Source organism: Dermochelys coriacea, chromosome 4, assembly GCF_009764565.3.
Source record: "Dermochelys coriacea isolate rDerCor1 chromosome 4, rDerCor1.pri.v4, whole genome shotgun sequence".
Taxonomy (NCBI): domain Eukaryota; kingdom Metazoa; phylum Chordata; order Testudines; family Dermochelyidae; genus Dermochelys; species Dermochelys coriacea.
The window spans coordinates 50,276,534-50,298,752 of NC_050071.1; the positions used below are offsets into that span (position 1 = coordinate 50,276,534).

Consider the following 22,219-nt stretch of genomic DNA (forward strand, 5'->3'; position numbering starts at 1 on the left):
GCTGAAGCCCGAACTCTACCCCGACCCGGGGCAGCAGGGCTCAGGGTCCAGCCCCCTCTCCCCCACACCCAGGGTCTTTAAAAAATATTTACTTTGTTCTGCAAATATAAGACAACTTCATTTTCACCAGGCTGATGATTAACACTCCCTCCAATCCCCACCACCACACAAATATTTAAGAAAGACATGATCCTTTAGTTATTCTGCAAGTGGAACTCTAAGCATTATTTTCCATCAGTTCTGACACTGATGTGCTATGTGTCCTCAGGCAATTTATTTCACTTCAGTGTGCCTTAGTTTTTTTTAATTAAAATACAGATAATAGTACTTACCTAGTTCCATGAAGCACTTTCAGTTCTACAGATGGAAAGTGCTATCTAAGAACTAAAGATTGTGATCTTGCACTCACTGGAAATTTTGCACACTGTAAAAATGTGGGATATGGCTGTCATTGATAAGGCTCTGAACTTGAAATTGCTCCATGCAGCCAGAACCTTACGTCTGCACAGAATATCACTGAAGTCAATGGGGCCATACACAGACAAAAGGGTCCATTTGTACAGATCAGTTTGCAGGTTCAGGACCTAATAGATCTCTCCTGCTTCCAGCTGGTGTTTTGCTATGAAAACAGGATCTAACCCAATGACATTTGTTTCTGGTGAGAGAGAAAATGATATGAAATGTATGGGAGGACTTTGTATTAAAAAGGCATGATATGAAAACCACACTAAAAAGTTCTAAATAACTAATAGAAATCATTCCCCACCCCTCACACCCTAACATTGATCTTAAAATAGTAACCTGTCTATTGAATAAACATCTAAAAAAGCTATAGGATAATTATTTAAAGCTGGCAATAAATTTAATTTGGTATGGCTGCTACTGTATGATAAATTATTGTGTAAAAGAATTTTTACTGATGTTTAATAAGTATGCAGGAAATCTTTTTAACTTTTGTATAATTTAGTCAAATTGCATAAGCAATAAGTGTGCATTAGATGCCATATTTATTACATTGAATTTATGAGTAATATTAATACATTAACATTTTAAAAGGTAGCCCATGGCAAGTCAATTTCACAGCAATTAAATCTAAGAAATTGTAATTGACATTTGATAAGTGTGTTAATTGATATCAAGCTTGCTATAGCTAACATGTTAAATGTCAATTAAATGCATGTGTTTCTTACAATTAGAATTTATTAATAAAGAATCTAATTACAAATATATTGGTTATGTCATTTTATGTTAATTATGTGACAACTAGATTTATCTCTGAGAACTTGTTTAACCCTCAATAATCTTTTCAAACATTCTCAGATATTTAATGATCCACATAAGCAAACAAGAATGGCCCTACTGGGTCAGACAAATGGAACATAGAACATAACTTGGTGTGTTCATATGTGAAGTGGCAGCAAGGTGAAAGGCGCAGTAATCTAGTGAGATAGATGGCTCTGTGGGGTAGTCGGAGCAGCTGGGGCTATTCACATCAGATGAAAGAGTTGGAAAGAAGAGTGGAGGGCAATTCTGGGGATGAAGCTAGTAAACAAGTCCAGCTGAAAGTCTGAAGAGAGAGATACAGTGCTCTGGGAAGAGAAGAAGAGATAAAGTAGGCCCAGAGTAGAAATGAAGCAATTAGCACCAGATAAAATATGAAACTTAATGTTGTGTTAACAGAAGGTTTGGCTTTGTCTTCTTTTTTTAAAAAATTAATAACATTTATTAGCAAATCCTATCACTTCTTGTGTGGCCATAGAGTTTCAAAATATCTGGTATGGTATTTGGGATCCTGGGAGCTAGGCAACCTACAAAAGATGTCCTTACATAAGAACGGCCAGACCAAAAGTCCATCTAGTCCAGTATCCTGTCTTCCGACAGTGGCCAATACCAGGTACCCTAAAGGGAATGAACAGAACAGGTAATCATCAAGTGATCCATCCCCTGTCACCCATTCCCTTCTTCTAGCAAACAGAGGCTAGGGACGCCATCCCTGCCCATCCTGGCTAATAGCCATTGATGGCCCTATCCTCCATGAATTTATCTAGTTCTTTTTTTGAACCCTGTTATGGTATTGGCCTTCACACCATCCTCTGGCAAGGAGTTCCACAAGTTGACTGTGCATTGTGTGAAGAAATATTTCATTTGATTTGTTTTAAACTTGCTGCCTATTAATTTCATTGGGTGACCCCTAGTTTCTTGTGTTATGAAAAGTAGTAAACAACACTTCCTTATCTACTTTCTCTACACCAGTCATGATTTTATAGATTTTTATCATATCTCCCCTTAGCCATCTCTTTTCCAAGCTGAAAAGTCCCAGTCTTATTAATCTCTCCTCATACGGAAGCCATTCCATACCCCAAATCATTTTGTTGCACTTTTCTGAAACTTTTCCAGTTCCAATATATCTTTTTTGAGATGGGGTGACCACATCTGCACACAGTATTCAAGATGTGGGGATACCATGGATTTCTATAGATGCAACATGATATTTTCTGCCCTATTATCTATCCCTCTCTTAATTATTCCCAGTATTCTGTTCGCTTTTTTGACTGCCATTGCACATTGAGTGGATGTTTTCAGACAACTATCTACAATGACTCCAAGATCTCTTTCTCAAGTGGTAACAGCTCATTTAGACCCCCATCATTTTATATGTTTAGTTGGCATTATGCTTTCCAGTGTGCATGGTTTGCATTTATTAAATTTATTAACATTAAATTTAATCTGCCATTTTGTTGCCCAGTCACCCAGTTTTGAAAGATCCTTTTGTAGCTCTTCGCAGTCTGCCTGGGTCTTAACTATCGTTAGTAATTTTGTATCATCTGCAAATTTTGCCACCTCACTGATTACTCCCTTTTCTGGATCATTTATGAATATGTTGAATAGGACTGGTCCCAGAACAGACCTCTGGGGACACCACAATTTACCTCTCTCCATTCTGAACACTGACCATTTATACCTACCCTTTGTTTCCTATCTTTTAACCAGTTACCAATCCATGAAAGCACCTTCCCTCTTATCCTGTGGCAGTTTACTGTGCATAAGAATCTTTGGTGAGGGGCCTTGCCAAAGGCTTTCTGAAAAGCTAAATATACTATATCCATTGGATCCCCTTGGTCCACATGCTTGTTGACCCACTCAAAGAATTCTAGTAGATTGGTGATGCATGATTTCCCTTTACTAAAACCATGTTGACTCTTCCTCAATAAATTATGTTCATCTATATATCTGACAATATTGTTCTTTATTATAATTTCAACCTGTTTGCCCGGTACTGAAGTCAGGCTTACAGACCTGTAATTGCCAGGATCACCTCTGGAGTCCTTTTTAAAAATTGGCGTCACATTAGCTATACTCCAGTCATCTGGTACAGAAGCTGATTTAAATGCTAGGTTACAGACTACAGTTAGTAGTTCTGCAATTTCACATTTGAGTTCCTTCAGAACTCTTGGGTGAATACCACCTGGTCCTTATTGCTGTTTAATTTATCAATTTGTTATCAATAATGATACCTCAATCTGGGACAGTTCCTCAGATCCGTCACCTAAAAAGAATGGCTCAGGTTTGGGAATCTCCCTCTCATCCTCAGCCATGAAAACCAATGCAAAGAATTCATTTAGTTTCTCCACAATGGTCTCATTGGTAGCATCTCGATCATCCAGTGGCCCCACTGGTCGTTTAGCAGGCTTCCTGCTTCTGATGTACTTTAAAAAAAAATTGCTATTACTTTGAGTCTTTGGCTAACTGTTCCTCAAATTCTTTTTTGGCCTTCCTAATTGTATTTTTACACTTATTTGCCAGTGTTTATGCTCCTTTCTATTTTCCTCACTAGGATTTAACTTCTGCTTTTTAAAGGATGCCTTTTTGCCTCTCACTGCTTCTTTTACTTTGTTGTTTAGCCACAGTGGCTCTTTTTTTGGAGCTCTTACTATGTTTTTTTAATTTGGGGTATACATTTAAGTTGAGCCTCTATTATGGTGTCTTTAAAAAGTTTCCACACTGCTTGCAGAGATTTCACTTTTGTCACTGTACCCTTTAATTTCTGTTTAATTAACCTCCTCATTTTTGTGTAGCTCCCCTTTCTGAAATTAAATGCTATGGTGTTGGGCCACTGTGGTGTTTTTTTCTGCCACAGGGATATTACATGTAATTATATTATGGTCACTATTACGAAGTGGTCCAGCTATATTCACCTCTTGGACCAGATCCTTTGCTCCACTTAGGACTAAATTAGGAATTGCCTCTCCTCTGGTGGGTTCCATGACCAGTTGCTCCAAGAAGACATCATTTAAGGTGTCAAGAAACTTTATCTCTGCATCCCATGCTGAGGTGACATGTACCCAGTCAATATGGGGATAACTGAATTCCCCCATTATTATTATTGAGGTTTTTATTTGAATAGCCTCTCTAACCTCCCTGAGCATTTCACAGTCACTATCACCATCCTCGTCAGATGGTTGGCAATATAGCCCTACCACTATATTCTTATTATTAGAGCATGGGATTCTATCCATAGAGATTCTATGGTACAGTTTGATTCATTTATGATTTTTACTTTATTTGATTCTATGCTTTCTTTCACATATAATGCCACTCTCCCACCAGCACAATCTGTTCTGTCCTTCCGATATATTTTGTACCCTGGTATTTTGTACCCTGTACCCCACTGATTATCTTCATTCCACCAAGTTTCTGTGATGCCTATTATGTCAATATCCTCATTTAAAATGAGGCACTCTAGTTCATCTGTTTTATTATTTAGACTTCTAGCATTGGAATTATAAGCACTTTAAAAACTTGTCTCCTTTTAGCTGTCTGCCATTTCACAATGTAATTGAATGGAACTTTTTTCATTTGACTGTTTCTGATCAGACCCTGCCTGTATTTTATCATTGTCTATCCTCTCATCCTCACTACAACATAGAGATTCTCTATTCATAGATCCATCACTAGGGGATTTCTGAACCACATTCTCCTCCACACCAGTTGGCTTTCCCCCAGCTCTTAGTTTAAAAACTGCTCTACAACCTTTTTAATGTTAAGTGCCAGCAATCTAGTTCCATATTGGTTTAGGTGGAGCCCATCCTTCCTGTATAGGTTCCCCCTTTCCCAAAAGTTTCCCCAAATCTAAACCCCTCCTCCCTACACTATTGTCTCATCCATGCATTGAGACTCTGCAGTTCTGCCTGTCTAACTGGCCCTGCACATGAAACTGGGAGCATCTCAGAGAATGCTACCCTGGAGGTCCTGGACTTCAATCTCTTACTTAGCAGCCTAAATTTGGCCCCAAGAACCTCTCTCCTATCCTTCCCTATGTCACTGGTACCTACATATACCACAACTACTGGCTCCTCCCCAGCACTATACATAAGTCTATCTAGCTGTCTCAAGAGATCTGCAGCCTTCACACCAGGCAGGCAAGTCATCATGCAGTTCTCCTGGTCACCACAAACTCAGCAATCTATGTTTCTAATGATCAAATCACCCATTACTAATACTGGTCTCTTTCTAATAGCTGGAGTTCCCTCCCCCGGAGAGGTCTCCTCAGTGCAAAAGGATACCACAACATCATCTTGAAGGAGGGTCCTAACTATGGGATTGTTTCCCTCTGCTCCAGTTAGATGCTTTCCTTCCCTGGACTTTCATCCTCCTGAACAGCACAGAGGCTGTCAGACCAGGGGTGGGACCATTCTACTGGTTCCCGAAAAGTCTTATCTATGTACCTCTCTGTCTCTCTCAGCTCCTCCAGTTCAGCCACTCTGGTCTCCAAAGCCCATGCATGGTCTCTGAGGGCCAGGAGCTCCTTGCACCGAATACACACATATGCCACCATAGGGCAGGTAATCATACGTGCTGCATTGGGAGCAATAAACTGGGTTGCCCCACTCTGTTACTGGACTTCTGCCTGCATTCTCTTTTTACTCCTGCAGGTAGTTCCTTTGTTGTTGTTGTGTTTATATCAAGGTTTTTTTTGGCTTTTAAGTGTAAAGAATGTTGAGTTCTAGCCCCTGCTCACACTCCCCCTGGAGAACTCCCTTGCAAAACTCTCCTGTTGAAATACTCACCATGCTGAAATATACCGTGTGCTCTGTTTGTTTGGGGAACCATGTGCTGACGGTGTGTGTGCTGAGCCTACAGTCTGTTAGGCAAGACTGAGAGCTGAGAGCTTCTTAATGAGGCTGTGGTCTCTAAGCCTTTTAGCACACATCAACCCTTAATCAAGGGGTGGGGCTGCTCAGGGAGACCAGGGCTTTAAGAAGACCAATCCTAAGCGACCAGAGGAGCTAGCGAACAGAAGCAGCTAGCAGGGGAGTTTTGCAAGGGAATTCTCCAGGTGAAATCCACATTTCACAGACACTCTGGTTCTTCACTGGAGTGTAATGGAGCGAAAAGTTGATTGTAGGGTGCTTAGCTGTTGGGCCAATTTAATAATTAAAAATGCTGCTCTGACATACTAGAACCAAAGAGGTAATATGAGGGGGAGGGGCTGGAGCAGTGACAACCATGGAAACTTTTTATCAGAATAGCGACACAAGACTGGTCATAGGGAATTCACTGTGTGGGGTTTCATGCGAGCCGGACAAAGCACAACAGCCAATATGGTTGGTAGCTAAGCCGTTTATCTGTTATTTTCTCATTGCTTTTATACACTCCTCTTACATAATATTTTCAACCCCCTCCATAGTCCATCACCCATTCACGGAGACATCACATTGATCGAGCAGCCTCAGCACAGGCTATGCACATGCGTCCTTCCTCTTGATTGGAGCATAGCTGTCCGCTATCTGTTGTCAACAAGGTCTGGTGTTGCCAGTTTGCCTGGGTCACGTTCCAGCCTGTAACTATTTCTCATTAGTTCATTAAAAGTTCACTGCGATCTTAACTAGCTCATAAATATTCTTAACTAGCTCACAAATACACCATGTTCCCACATCTCCCCCCTTATTATTACATGATACACGGACCACCGGTCACTTGCGTAGTTCCATCCAATTTTCGTTCATTAACAGGGGTGACCCAACGGGGGCGGAGCAATGCATTTTACGGAATATATCAAACAAGGAGGGGAGACATTGCAGACAGCAACAAAGGCAAATAAGACCAATACATACAAAAACTATAATTCCAAATAACTGCCGAAGCCACCCCAAAGAAGGCAACCACCCTGTAAGCCAGTCCCAAAATCCCGCAAACCCGGTATCTTGACGGATGTGCTCAGTGAGAGAAGTCAACTCATCCAAGCGCTCCTCAATCGATTGGCTATTATCCGTAAGGTTAAAGCAACACATATGTTTAAAAGAGTCACATCCCATATGATGCTTAAGCAAGAAAAAATCAATCGCAGCTCGATTATCTAAAATGGCATCTCTCAATTCCTGCTGTTCCATATTTAAAAGAGCAATTGCCTGTGATGTAGCATTAAGCGCCTTAACAGCAAAGCAAGCTAATGCATTCAAAGTTTGTACCGTGTAATAAGTTGAAAAACCAGGAATGCCTGCAACGGCATTCATTAAGGCCAAATATTCCGAATGACTGTATAAGTTAACATCGGCTGAACACGTATCTTGTAGGGTCGCACTCCGCCGACTTCGCTGCTGATTCTTTCCAGGCAACAAAAGGGTCATTCGGCTAATGCAGCATAAGGTATTATGACTTAAATTAGCAGGAATATAACTGAAAGTCCGTGTGCCGCAGGTAAAAAACCAACAAGACGGCAAAATAATATGTCCATAATTAAAAGAAACATTAACCGCATTAGTACAATTCAAAAAGGGGGCGCTTATGGTTTGGCAGCCCATGGGAACTTTTGTGCGTGTGCAATTAACCACTCGCGCACACGTTACATTATCCGCCCCGGCTGGATATGGGGTATGTAAAGAGAGGGCCCCAGGGGGCAAGGAATAATTGGCGGGGCCCCAATTTGCCATATTCGAATACTGTGAAGACAAATTGGCATAAGCTACAAGCATGGTGTTATTGCCAATTTCTTCGGTATGATGACATATGGGCACAAGACAAGTGCCCAGTAGTTCCCCGGCTGCCATAGAATCAGACAAACAAAAGTGTGTGACATTGGCTATCAATGCTAGACATTCCCATAGGTTATACGTCATTCGCACGCGTAGGGATACAAGGAGCCCTCCTTGCAACCCAAGCAATAATACTATAACAATTTTGGCAACCCACATCCTCATTCTGGAAATAAACAGGATATGGCCGCAAGCACAACCTCCTCTGATGCCTCCTCTCCAAGCGCGGGATCTTGTTCTCCAGGCACCGGGTTCAAGGGTGAGCGAGGTTGCTGTAGCCACGGACGTACCCACTTGGCCGGGATCCACCGGGGACCTGCATCAGTAGAAACACAAGCATATCCCCTTCCCCAGGTTAACAATTCCACCGGCCCTTTCCACATCTGTTGGCTATAGTCAAACCAGCGCATTTGGGGCCGGGCGATTTGTTCGTCCCGGGTCAACCCAAAGAGGTGCCGGAACGCAGGGGGCGTGTCATGTTGGCCAGGCTGTAACCAATTTAAAACATATAATGCCTTTAACAGACGGGCCTGCGGGGTATGCTCAAGTGCATCTGGATGTGGGTCAGGGGTTACTCCCCCTTTTTGTTTAAGTAATAAAGATTTAAGCGAAGCATGAGTATGTTCGATAATAGCTTGACCCGTAGAATTACCGGGAACCCCGGTGATATGGGACACACCCCAACGAGCAAGGAAACGAGCCGTGCGGCAAGATATATAACCGGCACCATTATCCGTTTTAATAGTGGTCGGAATGCCCATAGTGGCAAAGCAACTTTGCCAGTGGCGAATAACATCGCGAGTGCTGGTCGAAGAAAGGGCAGTAGCCCAGACATAGCCGGAAAAAGTGTCAATAGACACATGAACGGAGCGAAGGCGGCCAAACTCAGGGAAAATAGTAATGTCAGTCTGCCATAGTTGGAGGGAGGCAAGACCGCGAGGATTAACACCGAAAGAAAGGGGTAGAGAATGCCTCTGACAATCTGAACAAGAGGCAACAATCGCACGGGTGTCTGCAAGGGGTAATCGAAACTGACGCGCAAGAGTGCGTTCAGATTGGTGAAAAAAGTCATGGGAAAGGCGAGCCTGAGCAAAGGAGTTAGGAAGCTGAGCATATAATTGTGGGGGATTAACAAACGCATCGGCTCGCGCATTACCCTCCGCGAGGAGCCCAGGAAGACCGGAATGGCTATGGATATGCATAATAAAATAGGGGACCAAATGAGCATTAAGGAGGTGCCATAATCATAAAAAGGCACGCCACAGGACAGGATTAGGAACACGGCGAAGAAAGGCACGTTCCATCCGGCATACCACCCCAACAACATACAGGAAATCAGTAACAATATTAAGAGGTGTGGTAGGCCATTTTCCAAAAGCACGAATAACGGCACAAAATTTGAGAACTTGGACAGAACCTTCTGCTACAACGGCCTCATGGCACCAGCGGTCAGCACTACGCCAAAAAAGGCCGGCACGGGCAACGCGGCCACTGGCGTCAGTAAAGACCGTAAGGCCAGAGAGAGGCGCCAGAGAAAGAAGCGGCAAACTTTGCAACAGAAGGGGAGCAGAGAAAAGACGGTGCAGGGGGTAATGATTGTCCAGTCTGCCAGCATAATTTAAGAGGGCCAACGCAAAAGGCAAAGATTCCTCAAGTAAACGAGTAAGGGTGCGGGAATCATAGGGGAGATAAATAATAAACGGGTCACAACCCGTGAGGGACACCAAGCGGTCTCGAGCACTTATGAGAAGCCGGGCAATAGCATCGACGCGAGTGGTGATTGTACAGGAGTAACGCGAGGGCGGGAAGATCCATTCTATCACAATAAGAGGATCAGAGAGACTGGGGTCCCACTGAAATAAAAGGGCCTCTAGGGAGGCATCGTGGGAGAGTAGGGCTATACAAAAGGGGAGATCAGGAGCAATACGGCCAGAATATTGACGTGCAACCTTATCTGCAATTTTTTGAAGGGCCACAATATGAGCCGGAGAAAGGGAACGGGGATCGGTAGGAGTTTGTCCACCTTGAAGCAGACTAAAGAGGGGTTGCAAATCATCATTAGTAATACCGCATATAGAGCGGACCCACTGGAGATCTCCAAGCAAACGTTGGACATCGTAAAGGGAGCAGATATCAGTATGAAAGGTAAGCTTTTGGGGCCGCACAACGGCATCAGTAATTTCCATGCCCAAGTATTGAAAAGGGGAACTCTGCTGAATTTTATCAGGGGCAACTACAAGGTCAGCCACCTGGAGGGTGGATCGAATTTCTTGAATAGCTGTATCGGGACACAAATCAATACCGGCAAATAGGAGATCATCCATATAATGGTAAATAAGCCAGCGAGGGTGCGCGTGGCGAAGGGGAGCAATGGCCCAGGCCACAAAAAATAGGCAAATGGTAGGAGAATTTTTCATGCCCTGTGGGAGTACGGTCCACTGAAAACGATCAGCAGGCTCAGCTTTATTCAGTGACGGGACCGAAAAGGTGAATTTCTCGCGGTCCATCGGATGTAGGGGAATAGTAAAAAAGCAATCTTTCAAATCGACAATAAGAAGGGGCCAATCGCGGGGGATCATGTTAGGGGTTGGCAGCCCAGGCTGCAAGGCACCCATATCTTTAATAACAGCATTGACCGCACGGAGGTCCTGTAATAAGCACCATTGTCCAGATTTTTTGGGAATGGTAAAAATAGGAGTGTTCCAGGGACTAGTGGAAGGCTCCAAATGACCCGCCAATAACTGTTCGTTTACAAGTCTTTTAACATGGGCGAGCTTTTCTGTTGTAAGCGGCCACTGTGCAACCCACACAGGAGAGTCTGTCAGTCATTCGAGTCGAGGGGTCGGTCGCCCATCAGTGGCCGCTAAGCAAAAAGGGGTTCATTTTGTAGCGTGACGCCCCATTGGTTCAAACAATCCCGGCCTAGGAGCCAAACAGAAGTAGCAATAACATATGGGCGTACCCACGCAACAGTAGAGGGGTTTTGAGTGTCAGTAACAGCAATAAATTCGGTACTAATACGGGTGTTCTGAGTTCCCCCGATGCCACGCACGGGGATGTTAAGTTCCTGCAGGGGCCAATTTGAAGGCCATGATTGGAGTGGGAAAACAGTAACATTGGCCCCGGTGTCTAAAAGGGCATTATGATAAAGCAAGTGTCCGTCGGGGCCCTTATAACATACGGCTCGAAGCGGTTTGCTGGCAGTTATTTTCATTGCAAAAGCGATCTCAGGAATTCCAGTAGACCCAAAACCACCAGAGCCTCAACGAACTGGATTAGTATGGGGAACTGCGCTCTGAAAAGGGATTAATTTTGCGATACGAGTGCCTGCTGAAATGAGGACAGGAGGACAAAAAACACTCACCATGATCTTTATCGGGCCGGTATAATCTGCATCGACAAGGCCCGGAAGAACAAAAATACCCTGTCGGGAGGCGGAGGAGCGACCAATTATCAGGGCACTCAGCCCATATCCCAAGGGTCCCGTGGCTATGGACGGGAGAACATGCACTTGCTCATCATTTATGGAGGTGTCAGTGGCGAGGGCCAGGTCCACTCCGGCACTGCCGGCGGTGGCTCCTGTGAGGTGTTCCAAACAGCCGGATGAAGGGGAGGCATTTGTATCCGCGCGCCCCTCCGTTGAGCGCTCATCTGTCCGTTTCCTGGTAGGGGGGTTCCATCCTTCTTATAGCGAGAACGGCATTCCGAAGCACGATGCCCAAACTTATCACAGCGATTGCATGTGCCAGCAAATGGGCGAGAAGAGACGGAAGGCGCAACCCATTGCCCACCCCTGTCGTTTCTGTTGGGACAATCTCATTTCATATGGCTGGGGCGCCCGCAGGCAAAACACGAACCTGGGGGCCGAACGGGCCCGCGGGCCCCAGGGGCACGGCCAATGAGTGGTTTAAGAGCGACGGCTGAGGCTGTCGCTTGGGCCTGCGCATGAATAGTAGCCTTTTCTGCCTCCTCAACCGCCGTGGCACGGTTACATGCCTCAATCATTTCCATTAAGGAGGCTGTTTTTGGCAATGAGGTCAAAATGCGATGGCAAGTAGGGTTAGCATTCTGCGTTGCTAAGTCCATTCCCACTGCCGCTCTGGCGTCCTCCGTTAAGTTAGAGGATCTTTCTAAGGTCTGCCGAAGGCGGTCCAAAAAGGCGGAATACGGCTCCAACGCGCCCTGAACAATTTTTGCATAAGGAGGGGAAGGTTTTCCCATATGGGGTACCTCTTTAAACGCCGCCAACACCAGACCCTGTGCCTGCTGCAGGACGTCAGGGTCTAGGCGGGCCTGGAGTTGAGGGTTGGTATATTCCCCAGTGCCCATCAAAATATCTAGGGTGACCGCCCGTAAGGGGCTGTCGTCCGGCTGATCCATATTACGAATAATCGCCACCTCAGCCCTGCGACGCCAGCTATCCTTCCATAACAGGCGCTGGGTCGGGGTCAACAGCATATCTGCAAATTTTTGCGCGTCATAAGGACACATAACTTGACTGGTGAACACTTGCTCAATTAGAGATTGGACATAATGATTATCTAAACCGTACGCCATAACGGATTTCTGTGCTTCTCTAATCAATTTCCAATCAAGGGGGGCCCACCTTCGGCGCCCGTTGGCATCCGTAGTAACAGGGTAAAGCACGGGTGACTCAAGCACTACTGGGTACGCCGAAGGGGAAAACTCCCCTTCAATAATCGCTTCCTTTATCACCCCGTGCCAGCGTCGCGTCAGATTTGGGGGCCCTTTCCCCGCTTCTGCCCCGGGAACTCAGGGGATTCCTTCTCCTCATCAGAGGAGTAGACCGGGGATGGGGACGAACCACCCCGAGTCCCTAATACTTTCGCCACCTGAGAAGGGCCAGGAGGTGGATCGCCTGCCATAAGGGCCAACTGCCGAAGCATGTCAGTCAGCTGCTGGCCCTGCTGGCGCATCTCCTGCAGAAACGCGTCGGATTTAGTCAATTTAGTAAGATCGGGATAGGCAGGCTGGGAGGAATGTTGGGGAACAACAGCGGAAGAAGTATTTGCAAAGGGCACTGACTGTCCCGGATCCCACTGGAGCGTATCTGAAATGACAGAGTGGGGGTCATATGTAGGCATATCTCTAACCCAAGAACGGTCGACATGCTCGATGGCATCCATAGGCATATCATCTGGTGGGAGCGGAACAGTACTTGGGTCTGGCGCCGGGACGGGCGCAGAGGGAGCCACAGGAATTACGGTCTCGGGGGCACCAAAAAAGTCTCGAGCCCCCACAGGAAGAACCTGTGGGGGATCATCCTTAGGTTTGGGGCGGAACATCTCAGAAACCGTCGCTTGCACCTCCGCCTCAGCTGCAAGGGCCGCTATAGCTTTCTTAACCTTGCACCATGTCTGGCTAAGGGACACAGCCTCCTTATTCCCATGGGCAACGGAGTCCCAAAGATCCTGTCCCAATCGCTCCCACACTTGTCCATCAAAAGCATGGTTTGGCCTCTTCAGAAACCCTCTCCTCTGTCCCCATTTCAGCAGATGAGACAAGGTTTCTACAGTTACTTTCTCGCCCTGTTTCTCTATGATACGAAGTAAAAATTCATGCACGGTTTTCTCTTCGGCTGATACAGCGGTACCCATTGTTACTTAAAGCCGCTCACCTGTGCGCACTTGCGTCACTCTCGGACGCCCAGGACCCGAAAAGCTGGTGCCTCCTGCTGCGGCTAGAACCCTCGCTTTTTCAAAAGGGATCACGTCGGGGTCACCATTTGTGGGGTTTCATGCGAGCCGGACAAAGCACAACAGCCAATATGGTTGGTAGCTAAGCCGTTTATCTGTTATTTTCTCATTGCTTTTATACACTCCTCTTACATAATATTTTCAACCCCCTCCATAGTCCATCACCCGATCACGGAGACATCTCGTTGGTCGAGCAGGCTCAGCACGGGCTATGCACGTGCGTCCTTCCTCTTGATTGGAGCATAGCTGTCCGCTATCTGTTGTCAACAAGGTCTGGTGTTGCCAGTTTACCTGGGTCACGTTCCAGCCTGTAACTATTTCTCATTAGTTCATTAAAAGTTCACCGCGATCTTAACTAGCTCATAAATATTCTTAACTAGCTCACAAATACACCATGTTCCCACATCACTGTCAGACACACCTTTCTGGACCTTTGAAATAGATTATACCATTCCCAAAGTTAATTAACATGAAGAATTATGGCATTTGCCTGCCCATAATTAGATGGTGGGCTGTACCCCCTTTGAACCATAGATTTCTGGTCAGCATGAAGATTGGTCCCAAACAGGAATCTGAAAGTGAAATGAAATAATATTTTGGTGCTTGCATCAGAGAAAGATGTTTGTTGCCTTTTCCGTCCTGTGGAGTATCCCAAGGGTGGCATAAGCCCTAAGTATATCATGTCTTATTAAAAAGTTTAGTGTCTTGTCAGCATTAGAATTATAAACTACCATTATATGTTCTCAGTGATTCTCAAATTGTGATTGTAGAGTACTTGCAGGGAGTCTGCAAAGAACTGGCAGATGTTGTAAGAGGTTTGTTTCTTTTCCTCTCTCATGGGTTGCTACCATAGACCTGCAGGCTGATAGAGGTAGCTGAAAACAAAGAAAAGGAGCCATCTAAATAATTTCCACTCAGGGCCACTGGAGGGAGAGATAAAACAGAAGCAACTTTCAGCCACTGGAGGCACCAGCCACAACCGTAAGTCACCAGAGGGAAAGGAGTCAAGAAGTGTTAGCATAAGAGGAAGGAACAGTATAGTAGGGAGCCAGGCAGCATATACAGGGAAACAAGTGAAAAGGAAAAATCCATGTCCTGCATCCAGCTTGCATATGCAGGGGAGCAAGGCAAGAAACAGTAACAGAACAATGGATAGAAGGGGAAGATGAAATTAAGCACAAAAGCCTTTTCTTCAAAAAGAACAAAACACTTGTCATATTTAAATACTTTTTTCAATATTGGCTTTCCATTTTAGCAGCCTTACATGCGGGCATGTCTACACTGTGATATAAGCCCAGGGTTAGCAGAACTTGAGTTAGCAAACCCTGGATTTGTTAACCCAGAACTTGAGCATCTACACTTATTTGTAACCCAGGTTAGGTATTATTGGAACCTGAGTCCCAACCTGGCGGTCCAACATCTACATTGCATTATGCAGCCCTGAGTCCAATCACCGTATCCCAGACTTCTTAGCATCATCCCAAAACATAGGCACTCTTCCCCTTTGTTTATGGTGCACTGTGGGAAAACTTGCCTGTCCTCCAAACTTGCCTGTCCAGAGGACAAAGGAAATCAGCCCGTGGGACACTTTTGGTGAACTCCCAGATGACAAGACCAGTGAGTCTATGTCTACATTGCAAAGCAATAAGGCTTGAACCCTGTGTCACATCTTCACTCAGGCTTGGACCCTTCACCCCTATGGAATCCTGAGGCCCTGGGTTCAAACTCTCGGAGAGTGTAATTTGAATAGATGGAAAAGGTCTGAATCCAAACCCTTTGGGCTTACTTTGCAGTGAAGACATATCATTACATTGCTAATATGTTAGGGGGGTCGCAAATGAAACTGTAACCTCTATTCCCAATCATAAGGTTCTCTCTCTCTATTACAGTAACCCATAAACTGGAAAAGTTCCAGAACCTTGTGCCACAGTGAAACATGGTACATGAAATGCTGATTTATAATCACACTTTGCATTTTGTCAAAATGGATTCCAGAAAGCTTTTTAATAATTCTTTTTAATCACTACTGTATTTAAATTGCTATTTGAGTAGAGTAGTTGGCTGAGTTGTCCTCATTTAAGTTGAGAGAGAATTAGTCAAATTTATGTCTGCCATAAGACACTGAAGTGAAAGGAGTCAAATCAGGGAATGAAGATGTAGGCAGTTTCTTGCTTGTTTTTTTTCTCCCCCACACCCAATTATTACTGCTGCCACCACAGCTTCTTTTTCACTTTGCTTTTTAATGTGGGTGCTATTTCAGATCCACTGTTTTCCTAATTGTCACATACATTTCTTCATGGAGGACAGCCATTTACAATACTTGCACTCTGTACAGAATTTAGGTATAAACAAGGCTTCCAATGTCAACTTCAATTTTGTCTAGAAATAATATTTTGGCTTGAAAAAGTTCATGATTTTTTTCACAATACAGGAAATTCTTGAGAGAAGGAGGGTTGTGTTACAAGTGTTCAAAAATTATCCTCCATTGAAATTTGAAGCATGTGGGTCCCATGGCCTGAAAGTAGATTTAGTATAACACTGAATATATTTTAGAAATTTTGATTTTTTAAATTTCTAAATTTTCTAAATTTTGACCAAATTTTCTGTATAAGGTAACTTGAAAATTTCAAAATTCTCACACACTCAAAAGATTTTATCATTCACTGTTCCCTAGTCTGGAATGGTCACACAAGCCACCAAATGATATTCTGTTTGTAAGACATCTAACATTAAAAACTACAACTGCAACAATTTATAATGGTGCTGGGGACCCCAATGAAGAGTGTAAAAGTTTGCATATCAGTGTACAACTAAGTTAGTTTAATGCTTCAATGAATAAAACTTAAAGTGGTTCAATATGGTCGATGACTCCCTCGAGTTCCCAATTCACTACAGAGATTGGGAATTGCACAGAATCCCATAATATCTTCCTCCTCATTTGAGTCCCCATTCCTTCCTGCACATCATTAAAATCCAGGGAGCCTGAGGAAAATAGGAATGGACAACATGAATGTAGTAAGCAGAGAGGAGAATCTGAGGGATATCTGCTGGGAACTGTTCAGCTCCTGGACTGCACAGACAGTAGCTGTAGAAAGTAAGGAGCAAGATGCTCTGCAGAGCTCCTGAGCTCCTGAGGTCTGTAGCATACACCAGGAGTCAGGAAAAAACAAATCCATGGAAGTCTTAACTTTTGCACGATTAGAACATCTTGGAAACACACAGACATCAGGATCTTAGCTTCAGTTCTCAAGAGTTCCCTGTTTCACAGAGTTGAAACTGAGATCATGTAGAGCTCTTAATCTCTGCAGAAGACTTTCTGTGCAGTTTAGAAGCTTCTCAGAGCTCAGTTTCTGGGGTCACTCTTGCTCTCCTGAGATCAGCAAAGCTGAAGCTAAGCTCAAAAGGGGTGGAACTCCTTCTGTAGCCCTATTTCTGTTCAGCTTCAGGGCTCTTCAGGAACTTAGTTTCAGATTTCAGTTCCTTGGAGCTGCTGGACCCCTATAGAACCATTAAACTCTGCTCCAGTCCAGTATAGGAACTCAACTGCAATGAGTTAAGAATTTTACAAATAATAAAAATGGATTGCAACAGACCCTGTTTTTAAGTAGTTATTTCAACTAATAATTGTTTTATTTTATTCAAAACAATGCTATTTGTTCCACCCGCATAAATAAATAAATAAATGCCACAGATTTGGGGGAGGGAGGGAATTAAATTCAAATATATGTAGGTCTTTTAAATCTCTTCCCCTTCAACATTTGATAATCTCCATAGTTCATGAACTTCGGAAGTCTTTAACTGTACAACACATTTAACACTAATGTTACCATATGAATAATAACTCTACCAACTAGCTTGGTACAAGTTCTGATATCTCCTTAGCTAAATGAAATATTTGTTTAAAATAAATACAAGATATATACGTTCCATAAACTGCAAATTAATATTGTTAAGTACTAACCTAAATCTTTAACAGTAATATCACCTATTACTCATTAAAATTAACCTACAAATTAAAAAGGTAGGGGGATGTAAAAGTGCTGTACTTTTTGAATGCAGCACACAGTAAAAGGAACTCTCACAGATATCACCTTAGCTAGATTGTACTTTCCACAACAAAAGCCTTAGAAAGAGATTTATTTTTTGCATCATAATCTGCCCTTTATTATTATAGATATTGTCCCAGGCTTGAAAACAAAGACAAAAGTATTTGTATACTAAAGACAAACTCCCAAACTCTTCTTGACTGTTAACATGACCTAATTTTGGAAGTGTTCAGAATCTGAACCCAGATCTGGACCTGTATTTGGGCAGCAGGGTTCATTATTACATACAATATGCTGGCATCCAAAATTTGCTGGGTGCTGTACAGACATGTGTTTAAAATCCAAAAGAAGGTTGGTTAATCTAGAGAAGAGACTGAAGTTCACATTCTGTTCTCAGAAAATCACTACTGATTTATGTCAAATTAAAAGCCTCAGGAAAAAGTCTCACTCTTGGGTGTACTAGAGTAACAAGTCTATTGGGGTTTAAAATATAATTCAACAAACAAGTGTGTCATAAATATAAAGGGAAGAGTAACCACCTTTCTATATACAAAACTATAAAATCCATCCTGGCCAGAGGCAAAACCCTTTCACCCATAAAGGGTTAAGAAACCAAGGTAACCTCACTGGCACCTGACCAAAATGACCAAGGAGGAAACAAGATACTTTCAAAGCTGGAAGTAGGGAGGCAGGGTGGGAACAAAGGGACTTCTGTCTGTGTGATGTTTTTGCCGGGACCAGGTCAGGAATGCTCTTCAGAACTTCTGTTAAGTTAGTAAGTAATCTAGCTAGAAATGCGTTAGATTTCCTTTTGTTAAATGGCTGGTAAAATAGGTTGTGCTGAATGGAAGGTATATTCCTGGCTTTGTGTCTTTTTGTAACTTAAGGTTTTGCCTAGAGGGATTCTCTGTGTTTTGAATCTGATTACCCTGTAAGGTATTTACCATCCTGATTTTACAGAGGTGATTCTTTTACTTTTTCTTTAATTAAAATTCTTCTTTTAAGATCCTGATTGCTTTTTTCATTGTTCTTAAGATCCAAGGGTTTGGGTCTGTGTTCACCTATGCAAATTGGTGAGGATTCTTATCAAGCCTTCCCCAGGAAAGGGGGTGTAGAGCTTGGGAGGATATTTTGGGGGGAAGATGTCTCAAAGTGGGCTCTTTCCCTGTTCTTTGTTTAACACGCTTGGTGGTGGCGGCGGCCTAGGGTTCAAGGACAAGGCAAAGTTTGTACCTTGAGGAAATTTTTAACCTAAGATGATAAGAATAAGCTTAGGGGGTCTTTCATGCAGGTCCCCATATCTGTACCCTAGAGTTCAGAGTGGGGAAGGAACCTTGACAAAGTGAAAAAAATCTCCAGTCATTCACATTAGTGTTATATTTTAAAAATACAGAGAGGAAAATTCACTTGCATGTTGTGTAGCAGGAGTTACAGATAATGCAAAGAAAATCTTTTATACATTATTGTAAAGTGGAACTTTTTTAAGATCTGTATGTAAATATCACAAATTCTATGGCTGGTTAGTAATTAAAAATATATATTTAGAAAGCATTTTTTTCTTAATCAAGAAAAAAGGAATCATCTCCTCCTATTAGGCTGAGTGGCATATAATTTGTTTTAAACAGATGTGATTTCCTTTACAATTCACTTGTGTTTTATACCAAGCTTTATTCCTTTTAAAATTCATAGCAACAAAAAGTGAGAACAATTTGAAATAAATTCAAAGTCATTTTTAGCCTTAAGAATAATTTATTTGAGTTTAATAAACCTGTTCAAAATACATGTAACATTTTTAGGCCCAACGTTTAAAGTCTTCAAAGTGCTCAGTTTATGAGATTTGCAAAATTAACTTTGCAATTACTGTATGCCACAAAACACAGAGGCTTTTTCCAACTGAATGACGATCATTTCTGATACTGAATATAAGGTATCCTGTCAAAATAATTTTAACTTCAACAAGGATAGTTACTGTAAAACAGGCTGATTTGATAACTAGTACCTCTAAAAAAAAATCAGAAAAGCACATTGTACTTTGCATGAAAAATAACTATTTCAATATCTACAGTTACTGAGCAGTGAATAACTAGGGACTAATCTTGTAGTCCACACACAGTCTAATGTCATGTTTGAGTGTAAATGGACTGCAGGGGCAGGTCTTTATCCACATTTTTTTGTTTGAAGATGAATTTCTCTAAAAATGTGCTACTTTATTTCCTACTTTCTTCTCCTTCTCCTCTTTCTCTTTTTAAAGACTCACTCTTATCTCTTCACGTAGTCGTTCCATTTAGGGAGATACAGTAAAATTCGGATCTTTTGACACGCACTGCATTATATAAACTATCCTGATCTTCTGTAAAACTAAAAACAAAACTTAAAATCAATTTTAAATCCATGTAAGTAGCTGTTTTGACCAAAGGCTCTGGCACTTTCCACCTTTTATTATTAATAATTGCTTTAATTAATTCCTTAAAAACACAGTGGAACAATACATTGATATTATTTTTTTTAAAAGTAACATTTTGCACCTACATCTGTTCAAATGGTATTCAATACATCTAAACTATATTGTCTAAATTAGAATTGAATCATACCTCTCCACAATCCCTCACCCCCTGTGGTCGACTTGAGAAGGGGACCTCTGCTCAAAAATAGGCATAAAAATAAAATAAATAATAGTAATAATAATAATAATAGAAATGGGATCCAGAATTCAAACACCTCAATCTGCATGTGGACTAGAGGGGTGGAATTTGAACCCAGATTTACAACTGAAATTTTGCCCTCTCTTAAATCTAGCAGAAAAAGCATACCACAACCAATGGTTTTGGAAGCTGAAGTTAGACATGCAGAGTAGAAATAAGAGATTTTTTTTTTAAACAGCAAAGGTGAGTTTCACAAAAGGATTTAGGTGCGTAACTGCCACTCTAGACACGTAAAACTCAGAATCAGGCACCAGGGGAATACAAAAACCCTCCACTTAGTTTCTCCTGACCTTGTAGGCATCTAAAATAGCTTGGCACCCAAATTTTTCCAGTTACATTTTCGGAGGTGCCTGTGTTTCTTCCTGTAAGCACATGTACTGTTTCCCCATGCCAGGTGTTTGAATGCCTAAGCCACAGATTGATGCACAAACTCGGAGAAAATAGGTAGTCCACTACCTAACTCTCCTATGGGTTCCAATCTGTAAGCGGTCTCAGACCTCACCTATCATATCTGGATCTTCAGACGGAGCACACACAAAACAGGCTGGGAGGGGGGAGGGTTGCCAACTGTCATTTTGCACAAACCCAAACACCCTTGCCCTGCCCTTCCCCTTCCCCGAGGCCACACCCCTATCTTGCCCTTCTCTGAGGTCACACATCCCACTCACTCCATTGCCCCTCCCTCTGCCACTCGCTCTCTCCCCTCTGCCACACACACTCACTTTCACCAGGCTGGGGCAGGGGGTTAGGGTGAGGGAGGGGGTGAGGGTGGCGTTTACCTTGGGCGGCTCCTGAAAGCGACTGGCACATCCCTCTGGCAGTGGCTCCTAGGCAGGGGGTCAGGGGGTCTCTGCATACCACTGTTCCTGCCCACACACACTCTCCCTGAAGCTCCCATTGGCCACAGTTCTGGGTGAATGGGAGCTGCAGAGTTGGTACTCAGGGCACCAGGCCTGCTTGACCAGTTCTGCCTAACTGGGGCTAAGTGAGTCTGAATTTCATAAGTTTACACATAATGTTGCTGCATATATTTCACCATATTATTAACAAGTGAGTTATTAGTTTTCAAATGATACCTAACAAAGGATATTTTATACAAAAATTATTACAATAATGAGTAGGGTGTGAATACAGGAGCACATGCTGTCACACCCACTGCTTAGGTTTTAGCTAGCAAGCATCATGACTGAGATTCTCATAACTAATTTGCCAATACTTTGGAAAACTTCCCCTTTATGTAGAGTACAAGAAAGATTTATTGTAGCCTTTTCATATTACTTGCTCCTATAAGCAGAAATCTTGGGGAAAGACAAAGCAGGATAACACCTGCCTCTAAATGCATATGAGATAATGAGCTGGAAATACAACAAGGACACTTTATGGGATCATAATAATGTTTGCTATATCAGCTCTTGAAAAGTTATATGATAACTTAGTATTACATTAAATTTTACCTGATGCTTTTTAAACATCAACTGATAGAACAGGTATCACAATAAGGGGTAGAAATTGAGAAATTTAATTAATAACTATGGCATGAATATTCTCCCTTGTAGCTCTTTTCCCTATATGTCTTCAAAGTAGCTCCCTCCCACACACGTGCACAGTAGAAGCATTAAAAGTATCCCAAGATTTTGACCAGAAAATTCATCAGCCTTCTGGGGGACTAGGCCATGTAGAATGGCTGTTACAGTTTCCCTCCTCCCTCCTTCCCAAAATTA

The 22,219-nt window shown here is 42.9% G+C and overlaps 1 long non-coding RNA gene across 1 annotated transcript; it reads right to left on the reverse strand.

Moving 5' to 3' along the window:
- Nucleotides 1-1,708: 1,708 nt before the first annotated feature.
- LOC122460013 lies at nucleotides 1,709-3,005 on the reverse strand. Its single transcript, XR_006281026.1, has 2 exons — nucleotides 2,963-3,005; nucleotides 1,709-1,808 (listed from the first exon to the last, which is right to left on the reverse strand). It is a non-coding gene; the product is annotated as an uncharacterized LOC122460013 (long non-coding RNA).
- Nucleotides 3,006-22,219: the final 19,214 nt, after the last annotated feature.